The sequence below is a fragment of the Trachurus japonicus genome, chromosome 16, assembly GCF_045865225.1.
Source record: "Trachurus japonicus isolate A0001 chromosome 16, Traja_1.0".
NCBI lineage: Eukaryota > Metazoa > Chordata > Actinopteri > Carangiformes > Carangidae > Trachurus > Trachurus japonicus.
This window is the reverse complement of record NC_140922.1, coordinates 4,074,595-4,084,793: the sequence shown is the minus strand read 5'-3', so window position 1 is coordinate 4,084,793 and position 10,199 is coordinate 4,074,595. Positions and strand designations below refer to the sequence as shown.

The following is a 10,199-nucleotide window of genomic DNA, read 5'->3' as shown; positions in this document are numbered from 1 at the left end:
GTTAACTGTTACATTATGGCTCTTGGAAGTGAAATTCTTTAAAAGGAAACTCATTTGTAAAAAATCATTTCAATAATTGTCAGACGTTTGCTTTGTGTTTAGCATTTAGCATTGCACAAACAGCCTGGTTGTTTTTGCCCACACAAGGCAGCTGCATCTGTTGATTATTTAAACGATTAATCGATTAGTTGTTAGGTCAATAAAATGTTTAAAGAAATGTCAAGACGACGTCCTCAAATGTCTTGTTTAATCCACAAACCAAAGAGATACTCAGTTTATGTCACAAAGAAACCAGAAATATTCACATTTAAGAAGCTCAAATCAGAAAATTTTGACTTTTTTTTCTTCAAAAACTACCTGAAGCAATAATTCAATCATCAGAAAAGTTGACGATTCATTTAATAATCAATTACTGTGCGATTACTCAATTAGCCTAATTGTTGCGGCTCTAACATGTTTTATTCACCATGAAGCTGCAGTGGTGATATTCTCCATGAATGTAGCTATGGCAACAACAACTGCGAGACTAGCAGTGTAGGACACGGCAACTGTAGCCTAATGATGTAGAACGGGCAGACTGTCAGCTGTTAACAATTTACTGACTAAGAATGTCTTAAAGCCACTGACCCTCTGAACATCCCCTTGGTTAAGTTACCTGCCCTGTACAGTGTGTATGACTACCTCCACTGCCCTAATGTGTAACTATGGAGGCTGTGGAGCTACTGTACTGTACTGGTCTTGATGTCATGATAACATGAGGAGAATGTGAGAGAAAAGACCTGGAACATTCACCTATTATTACAATAAAAACAATTAGTAGGCTATCCTCATCAGCATGCAAATAAGGAGAGCAAGTATTTTAATGTGCCGCTTCATGAACATTTGCAGATAATGTGTCAGTAACACGGCTCCAGAGTGTCAGATTCACATTTACAACTTTTATATATTTATTTATTGTTTGTTGTTCTCTCCTGCCTGTGATTAGATTCTGCATGAGATACAGTGAACACAGCTAAGCTGCCGTAGGTGAAACCACACGAAGCAGAACTAAGTAGACGACCAGTAGAATGTTTAATAGGCTGCTGGGCTGCTGCTGTGCATGTGTTGGGGGCTCCACCTGCACACACAGCTGACTGTGGCCTGGCTGCTTCCATATACGTCAATATCGCAAACCACATTTTCAACTTTTCAGGTTGTGTGTGGTCATGCGTGTTTTCATAGATGACATTTCACTGCTGTGTGTGCATGCTCATTAGGGCATGAAGCTGCCTGTGTGTGTGTGTTGTTTGTGTGCACGTATAACAGACAGGTCGCAGTCTCAACGTGTCCAATGCTCTGTGTGTGTGTGTGTGTGTGTGTGTGTGTGTGTGTGTGTGTGTGTGTGTGTGTGTGTGTGTGTGTGTGTGTGTGTGTGTGTGTGTGTGAACAAACATTCTAACGTTAATGTGCCAATAAGTGTAAGTGTGTGCAACTGTGTGCGAGTGTGCATCATAAAAAATGGAGAAGGCTAAAGTAGGCCAGCGGTTCATAACACCACAGAGGCTTGTGGGGTGAAGGAGTCACACAAACAAGCCTCTCCTCCCTCTCACTCTGCCTTCCTCTTTGTCTTCATCCTCTCCTCTTCTGCCTCCTTCTCTCCTCTCCTCTTCTGTCTCCTTCTCTCCTCTCCTTAGGCCTCCTTTCCTCTGTCCTTGTCTCTTTTTCACTATCTTGTCCTGGACTGCATGACTCTGCAGCTTTACTCATGATGGCTGTTGGTGGTTTGATACCAGAGCTGTTTAAAGTGCCCCTGAGCAACAGCATTCAACTTGATGCTGAACCTTAAAGGGATATTTCAACATTGCCATGATCCCTATCGTTTTAGGAGTAGGTTCATTACCTTTACCGTAATTGTCATTACATTGTCACATTCACCACGCTATGAAATAATAACGTATAATTATTTATTTATTTGTTTATTTCGGCATGTCAGTGAGATCAGTCATCATCACACATCATCTTAGTTTAAGTAATACAAGCAACATGGCCGAAAGGGAAAGTGGGAGAAGCAAAAGCTTATCTAGTCCCGCCCCCATTACCCACACAATACATTATCTTCATCACAATTTTTTCTTATGACATTCGCTTTTTGCCGAGCAGCCGTGTCGGGAATGTAGTTCCAGTTACGTATTTCCCTCTAAAACAACTCTGTCTGGTAACGTTGTGTTATTACCTCATAGTGTGGTGAATGTGCAGGTCACAACTTGTCCACCAGAGCGTTGTGGAGTTGTTGGATTGTGTATTTGATGAGTTTGATGAAGGAAAGCCTGGAAATACCATGCGCCGTTCAGAGCTCACGTCTCTGCCCCGCCAATCTAAAAATAGCTTGCACTGACAATTAAAGGTAATGAACCTATACTCCTAAAACGGGTTTATGGCAGTAGGCGAATTTGCAATTCCTCAAATGTTAACTTGAGGCTGTCTCCCAAAGTGAGTCAATCCCTACGGATGCACAACTTTGGTCTATAAAGTATTTTCCCTTTCTGTACAGGTACGCACACACACACACACACACACACACACACCCTATTTGGAGTCTGGCCGTGCCAAGATGGTGATGGTAGAGCAGCTTGCTCTTCACAAACTTACATGTGATGTAATGGAGGCTATTCCGATTCCATTTTAAATGGATAAAAATGCTGTTTTGTTTACAACTATCAAATGTTTAAATGTTCTGCCTCAGTACATGACTGACTCTAATTTCCCTGAGTCCAGTAACTGACAGAACACGTGTTGTTTTTATTGTAACACTGATAATAATATTGTCATCACTCTCCACATATCACACCCAGGATCAGTGACATTTCTCAATTTTAATGACTTCCCTGTGTAAATGTCAGAGTTGTGTTTGGTCTGCAGACACTGACAAATGTGAATTACGCACATTGACAGTTGCAGCTGATTTTCCACTGAGCACAAAACACATGGCTCTGACTGAAATGTGCAGCAGCTTCCAAAAAGGTTTCCATAAATGTGAGGACTTCTGGACCTCACCGTATATATACTATCATTTAGGACCTTCCAGTAAAGTTTGGTTGCTTAATGATGGTGCCGTTAGTGAAATGTGTAAAATAAAGAGAAAAGGCATTGTGCACACTGTGTACACTGTATGTAGAGTACTTATGGATTTCATAAAAACAACAGGTTGCATTGAACATTGAGTCTAAGTCTATGGTGCCACATCATAATGTGAAATAATACACTTGAGTTCCAGTTGAATTGCACTAATGAATGAATATTTGCTAATAAGAGGCAGATGTATTTAAGAAAGAGCAAGCAAAAATAAGATAGAGATAGTTTCACAATATCATTCATTTATTTTTTAGATACATTGATGATTGATGCACTTAGTCCTGCAGACAAATAATTTTGTTATGGAAGTGAAACTTTATTTATGTTTCAGAAATTCTTGGTGCTCAGTTAAAGTCACCCATTCAAAAGTTTACTTGGCATCAAAATGAACCTAAAATAGAAAAGAATTAGCACATTTTGGAATAATGTGTATTCAGTTACTTATCTGAAGTCTGATAGTAAAAGTGGAGCTAACCTAAATATTTCACACTGTTAGGTTGTGAAGTCATGTGAACTCAATAATGTTTCATCGTGAACTATAACAATAGGCTACACAGTAATTTAATTGATGTTTGTATTCTGTATCTTCAAATGTATTTCAATAACAACTTTGAATTGTGGTTCAGAAAAATATTTCAGTGGCTGAAAATGTAAATATCCAGATAGAAGAAACTCAGCAGTGTACTTCAGAGCTGAGTCAGCTTGAGTCCACCATGTAAAGTCTTGGTTGTAAAGATGTGTGCAACTTCTTCAGATGATGAGTCTCAGGCCTTCCTCTGTGTCCTCTCCTCCTCCTCCTCCTCCTCCTCCTCTCTCTGACTACTCGGTGCAGTCTTTTGTGGGTGAGGGTCTGTTGGGAAAAGTGGCCGAGTGCGTTAGCCGTTAACAGTGGCTGTGATGATGATCGAGGACAGCAACTTAGCACCTGAGGTGCAGCAAGAGGAAGATTAGGAGTGATGTGTATGAGGGTTTTTAATTTGCACAAAACCTCAAAAGTGCTTAATGCTTCAAATCATCGTCTCATACGTTGCCCGTCCTTAAAGAGCTGAAGGCTTTTGATTCAGACAGATTCAACTTTGTCAGGTTCAACTGTCGCTTTTTCAACAGCAGTGTTTTCCTTGAGTTTAAGACGCTGGGCAAAAATCTGCATGATGTCTTGGAGAGGCCATCCCACTGTCTCTCTGCATCAGGTAGCCACCTCCCACACCTGCTACACCACAGCTAATATGAAGAGCATGCTGGAGCTGTACCAATATATGTTCACATGCACTTTACAATAAGATTCACTGCTCAAAATCTTTGGTGACTTTTAAATCAATTGGACTTGATTTTCATACTGTGTAAGTTGTTGTAGACCTGCCTATTGATCGAGTTAGCATTAGTTGAATATCATTCCTCCAACTGACTTTTCCATGTCCCCAGCTAATAACATGTATGGATACAGGTTTATGAGTAACTGCAGATGTAGGTTGGTGGCCCTGTGAGAATGGTATTAGGCTCCCACCAATTAATCAGCCAGCTGCTTTAATCGTCTGATTTACCCTAAATCTTTCTCAGTCATATCAGCACTATGTGTTGCAGCAGGTGAACTGCAAACTGCCTGGTTCACTTTAGAAATGATGTCCTTGCATTGGTTGATCCATAAGAGAAAAGTAATATTGTGTTATGTTTATTCAGTCTTTTGTAGGATTGAAGGTTGCATGTGAAAAGAAAGTGTAATTATTCTGTTCATTTTATCTACTTTACATTTTACATTTTCTGAGAGTTTACTGCAGTGCTGCACTGAGGCCATTTTGAAAAATAAGTGGGCTGACAAACAGCCTTATTGTATTGGAATGTATTCAGCTGCATTAAAATGTAATGTGTTTCTATTTCTGTTCTACTGACTGTAAGTAAGTCATTTGCCCTGATATAACACTGTAGCTTAGATCTTAGGGTTTTGGCCTGGAGCCACCAGGAAGGATTCAGATATATCAACTGATGTGATGTGCACCACCACCTGACCTTCTAATATGATTTATTCATGACTTCAGATGGCCACTGCACTGCAGCTCCTGAGGAATCTAGGAAATGTACTCACAGATTTAAAGCTTGACAACATCATGTTGGTGGACCACGCCAAGCAGCCATTCAAGATGAAGGTGACAGACTTTGGCTGGGCCCATTTTATCTGGCAGACAGTGAAGGACTCTTGTCTACAGGCCCGCTGTTACAGGTAAGTAACCGGCAACATTGCAGAATGGTTCTGGTTTTAAGATTGTGCATCCACAGCAGCCATCCAAAATATTTTTTTAGAAATAAATGAAAGCTAATAATCGTAGGGCTTTCTTGCACATAGACGATAGACACGTGATCGCTGGGCTGCACTGTTGCAGAGCTGTATGTGGGCCGTGTACTATACCTCCAGTAGTTGTAAGTAAGATGTGGTGTTATAATTTAAATGTATTAAAAGTTTCTGTGATAAAGCTTGGACATTAGCACCCAAAGTAAAACAACCTTATACCATTACATAAGATATTCTATTATTAGTCCCAGGATGGGTACATTTTCTACATCAATGGTCAAACATACACTCAAGTTGTTGCTCAGAGCGCTTACCAGGCAAGACTTTTGTACTAAGCAGCCTGGGATTAAAAAGTAAGAAAAGTCAAATGAAAAATGAATCATCAAAATATATCTAATATATCTAACTCATTAACATATTGCATCTCAAGCAGCACTGTAAAAACAACCAACAACTTCCGGCTTGCTATTTGTTGAGATTGAAGCTAGTCGGTAGCTAGTTTAAGGCTTCAGTAGTTGTTCTCTTCAACTTGCAGTGTTTTTGCTGAGATAACCTGCCTTCATTCTCCTCTATCCTACTCAAAGAAAGTAGTCTAATCCTGCAAGAAAGTGATTAGAGCAATTCTGAAAATGTAAAACAACACTTCAGACTTTGATACTGTGGTACCACATTTATACAGCTTTCATACGTAGCCCACCAAGATGCTGTGTGTTGCACATCTCTCTACAGTATATGTCTGTCCTTTTTTGTTTCTATCTTGTGTTTGTGCCAGAGGAGGTAAATCAAATATTATTTCTCCTCAGATGCCATTTGAATGTGAACAAACCAGCAGCACTAAGAGCTACTTCAACTCCCTGGATGACCTCGATTTTTTTTAGCGCCAACAAATTTAAGTGTGTCAGTGAGATTTTACTGACCATTGTGATTTTCTTCTGATTCAGATCAGACCACCTTGTTATCTCCCAGATGAAGAGGCCACTAGATGCCATTTTTAAGTGTTGCCTTCTTTGCCCTGTGTTTGCACACCTGTTTCTTATCTAGGTGAATCATGTGTTCATCCGTTGTCATGGTGTCACAGCGTTTAAACCCTGTTTCTTGGTTTGGTTCTTGTTGAGTCTTTGTTGAAAACCCTGTGAGTATGTCTCTGATTAGCTGTTTGACTTGACTAACCCTGGTTTTTGGACTGTTTATTTTACCTAAGGATTCTATGTTGGTTGTATAATACACTTTCTAATCTATTTTTGGTTGTACCTTGTTGACGGACAATCATGCCATTTCCTTAGTGCTCTTTGTTGTGCTAAGTAATTAGATTTTTTTTTTGCGTTTTTTGCATGTGCTTTTGTTCCACCGTGCCTTATCTGGATTTTTGAAACCACCTTGTGGCAGCTGTGGCTCAGGAGGTAGAGCGGGTTCTCCACTAACCGGAAGGTCGGTGGTTCGATTCCAGGCTCCTCCTGGCAACATGTCAAAGTGTCCTTGGGCAAGACACTGAACCCACACTTGCCCCCCGATGTGTCCCTTGGGTGTACAAATGTGTTTAGAATGCTGTGCCTAGCGCTGTGTGTGTGAAACGGTGAATGTAACCAACAGTGTAAAGCGCTTTGAGTGGTCCAAGAGACTAGATAAGTGCAAGTCCATTTACCTTTTATTTGCTCCGCACTTGCGTCAACCTCGGTTCCTCGGTTCCTGGTAGTTCAAGGATTTATCAATCGTCCATGGTCTAAAGCTCATACACAATGTGGCAGAAATCAAGGACCAGAAGAACTTTGTGGATTGGCTGAAGGAAATGTTTCATCTGGACCTTGATGAACAAATAACAGCCAGCCATCTCCATGAGTGACCTTGTTGAGAGCTACCCCCCATCAGCTTCTTGTAAGTCTACGTTAAGATGCTGTGTGTGGAGTCTCTCTGATGACATAAATAAATGGAGTTACTGGACCTAATCATTTTCTTCAGGTGTGAAATCATGCTGCAAAGTGATGGAGATCTGTCGGGATCAGGTTCAGTCAGTCCAACAGCCATGGCTGGACCTCCATGCCTCCACCAGCACCTCCACCTCCTCCTCCTCCTCCTCCCAGCTTCTTCCCTCACAAGGTAAGGACACTGCCCATCACCTATTAGAGGATTCTGTTCTGCACAGGCATCGTTAAATCAGCAATGAAAATGTCTGTCTGAAAAGGAAGCTAGGCTGCCTCAAGTCAGGAGTTCAGGTAGGTCAGGGTCTTATTCATGAGTGAGCGTAGGATGCAGTGAGGGATCAACAGACAAAGTAGAGCGGTATCAGCAGTAACATAACAACATATCATGCTAATGTTTTTTCAGACAATTTGTATCATGCTTGTATATTGTTTATGGAAAACAATGAGTATATCAGCAGTGTTTTGTGTGTGAGTGTGACTGTACACTGTATGTAGAGGGAGAGTGGAGTAATATTTTTTGTTAAGACAGAAGTAGGAGGGGCTGATTATGAAGTCGGGGGACAAACGGTTTATTTCTGCTCTGGTTAGCAACCACAGCTGACTCCACCCTCACAGCCCAGGAATAGAAAGTAAAAACGAGAGCGGATGAAATGAAAAATCGGGAGAACAGATGAATGAATGAAAGAAGGATGAAAACAAGGTAAAAGGTAAAAGTGAGTGGTTGGTGGAGCTAATCATGCTCCTGTCGTTATACACCCCATATCAAAACCTGAATGGATGAAAATGGAGTGAGTGAATTTTAATTGCGTTGCTCAAGTCAAAAGGATGAGGGTGAGGTCATGCGTTGTTTTGAACATCAGGAAACTGGTATTGCCACTGATTTCCTGCATTAATTCAATTACAATTCACAAGGTCCCAATTAGATTCAGTATCAGTGAGGAGATATTTCATCAGTTTTTCTCTGATATGTCAGGAGAACAGAACTACTGCTAGAACCTCTGACCTGGTGCATGTGAACGATGTTAATGTTTGCACGAGGAATCGGTCCCAAAACAGTGACAGTAGTGTACGTTTTGTTCAACATGACTGTTGAAATATTTTCCTCTCAGCAAAGCATGACTCAGTTATCCAACTCTGTCGGGGCTTTGGGAGCAATCAGTTTCAACAGCACTGTGTGGGTGTTTATGTAATACAGTAGATTGCATTGAATGTAAATGTTAAAATTACCCTCTAATTTCCTTTCTCTAATGTTTGGGATTTGTATTATAAAGAACAGTTATGTGTTTGTTTTTAGGTTGATTTCATTTTTAGTTTAATCATTAGTTAATTTCAGTGCGGAGATGTGTTTTGACTGTTTTGGCCTTCAGGGTTTCTGTAGGGGGGAGTGTTGCTCATGGTATGTTGATTACAACTTGATTTAAAGCCAGAAACATCATGTACGCTTTATCTCTATATCCATATTTATGGAATAAGGAACAGAGAATTGGACTGTAACTTGTGAGATGTACAACGGGTTCGGCAATTTGTTATATTTCCACTGAATTTCACAATCATTTGGAGCATCTTACATACAGCTTTGCTCTTGGCTGTTGGCTTTTTTGAATTTAAATGAGTGTCATGTTTCTTACAATGTACCTGCTTAAAGGAGGGAGTTACTCCACAGGCAGTAGTGAGAGGAGGAACCATTACAACATGCAAGTGTTAAAATAGAAAATCCAAGTGTGTCCTTTTGCATTAAACCAGGACACAGCATCTCATTTCCATATGTGCAGCGATGGCGTCCGTATGAATCAAGTTCTCATTAGCACATCATTTTTAGAGGGTGAACTAATGAGACTTGATACAATTTAATCTGCACGTATAGAGATATAGGTCATAGAATAACCTCAGGTCTGTTGTTACACTCTTGTGTTGTGTTGGTTCGAGGAAGCTCCAGTTGTCAGGACTGTGAACAATGGAACAGGAGTGAATTCACACTAGTGAGCAATTTGATTTATGGGTCATTCTGCTGACAATATGCAAGGTTTTCTTTAGCAGCATTGAATGTTTTTTTTGCTGCTGTCACACCACTGCTTCTGGTTTTGATGAAGACATATGGCACAAAGCTGCTGCTAATTACTTCACAATATATTCCACAAAGAAAAGCTCAACCTTTGTTATTCTTTATACACTAGCAATGAAAAACAATAAAATAACGTCAGCAGAGCAGCAGTGAATCAGATCTTATTGTAACTGACTGACTGGTTCAACTCCAGCCAAGATGAATGTGCTTCCCTGTTTGTTCAACTTTATTAGAACCTTTTTATTTTTATTGCCTGCAAAATGAAAGCAGAGCAACTAGAGGGGATGAGGTTATGAAGGATGAATAATATCATCATTTATTATATTATATTTATTATATTACATGTCATGATTTGATTCCCTCTGTGCTGCAGTGCCATGCAGGCAGGGGGGGCGGGGGTCATGTTTTGGGGGTGTACGAGAGGGATTAAATGGCGCTAATCCGTGTTTTGATGAGCACTGTCCCCAATTTGATATCACTAAAGCTTTTGGCGTGGACCGACACAACAACAGCACGTGACCCTGAGATGTACATGATATCTGTGAGAGGCATTAACCCCAAAAATAGAGGGTTAGTCAAACTGCCCAACACTAGGCTGACATTCAGGTTGTGTGTGTGTGTTGTGTGTGTTCAGTGGAGGTGAAGACCTCGAGCCTCAGTATCAGTTCACATCCTGTTTCCTATCTCCAGCTGTGTCGCTGCGTTCCCTGTGTCTGATCCCAGCAAAGCAGATTCTTGAATATTGGAGCCACATTTACATTTTGACTTAGCATGCAGAAACAAGTTGATTGACACATAATGAATCAACCATAGGTTAAATGAT

The 10,199-nt window shown here is 40.5% G+C and overlaps 1 pseudogene; it reads left to right on the top strand.

The window, feature by feature from the left end:
• The first annotated feature begins 3,846 nt into the window (after positions 1–3,846).
• On the top strand, positions 3,847–8,692 carry LOC146971508 (homeodomain-interacting protein kinase 1-like; annotated as a pseudogene).
• Positions 8,693–10,199: the final 1,507 nt, after the last annotated feature.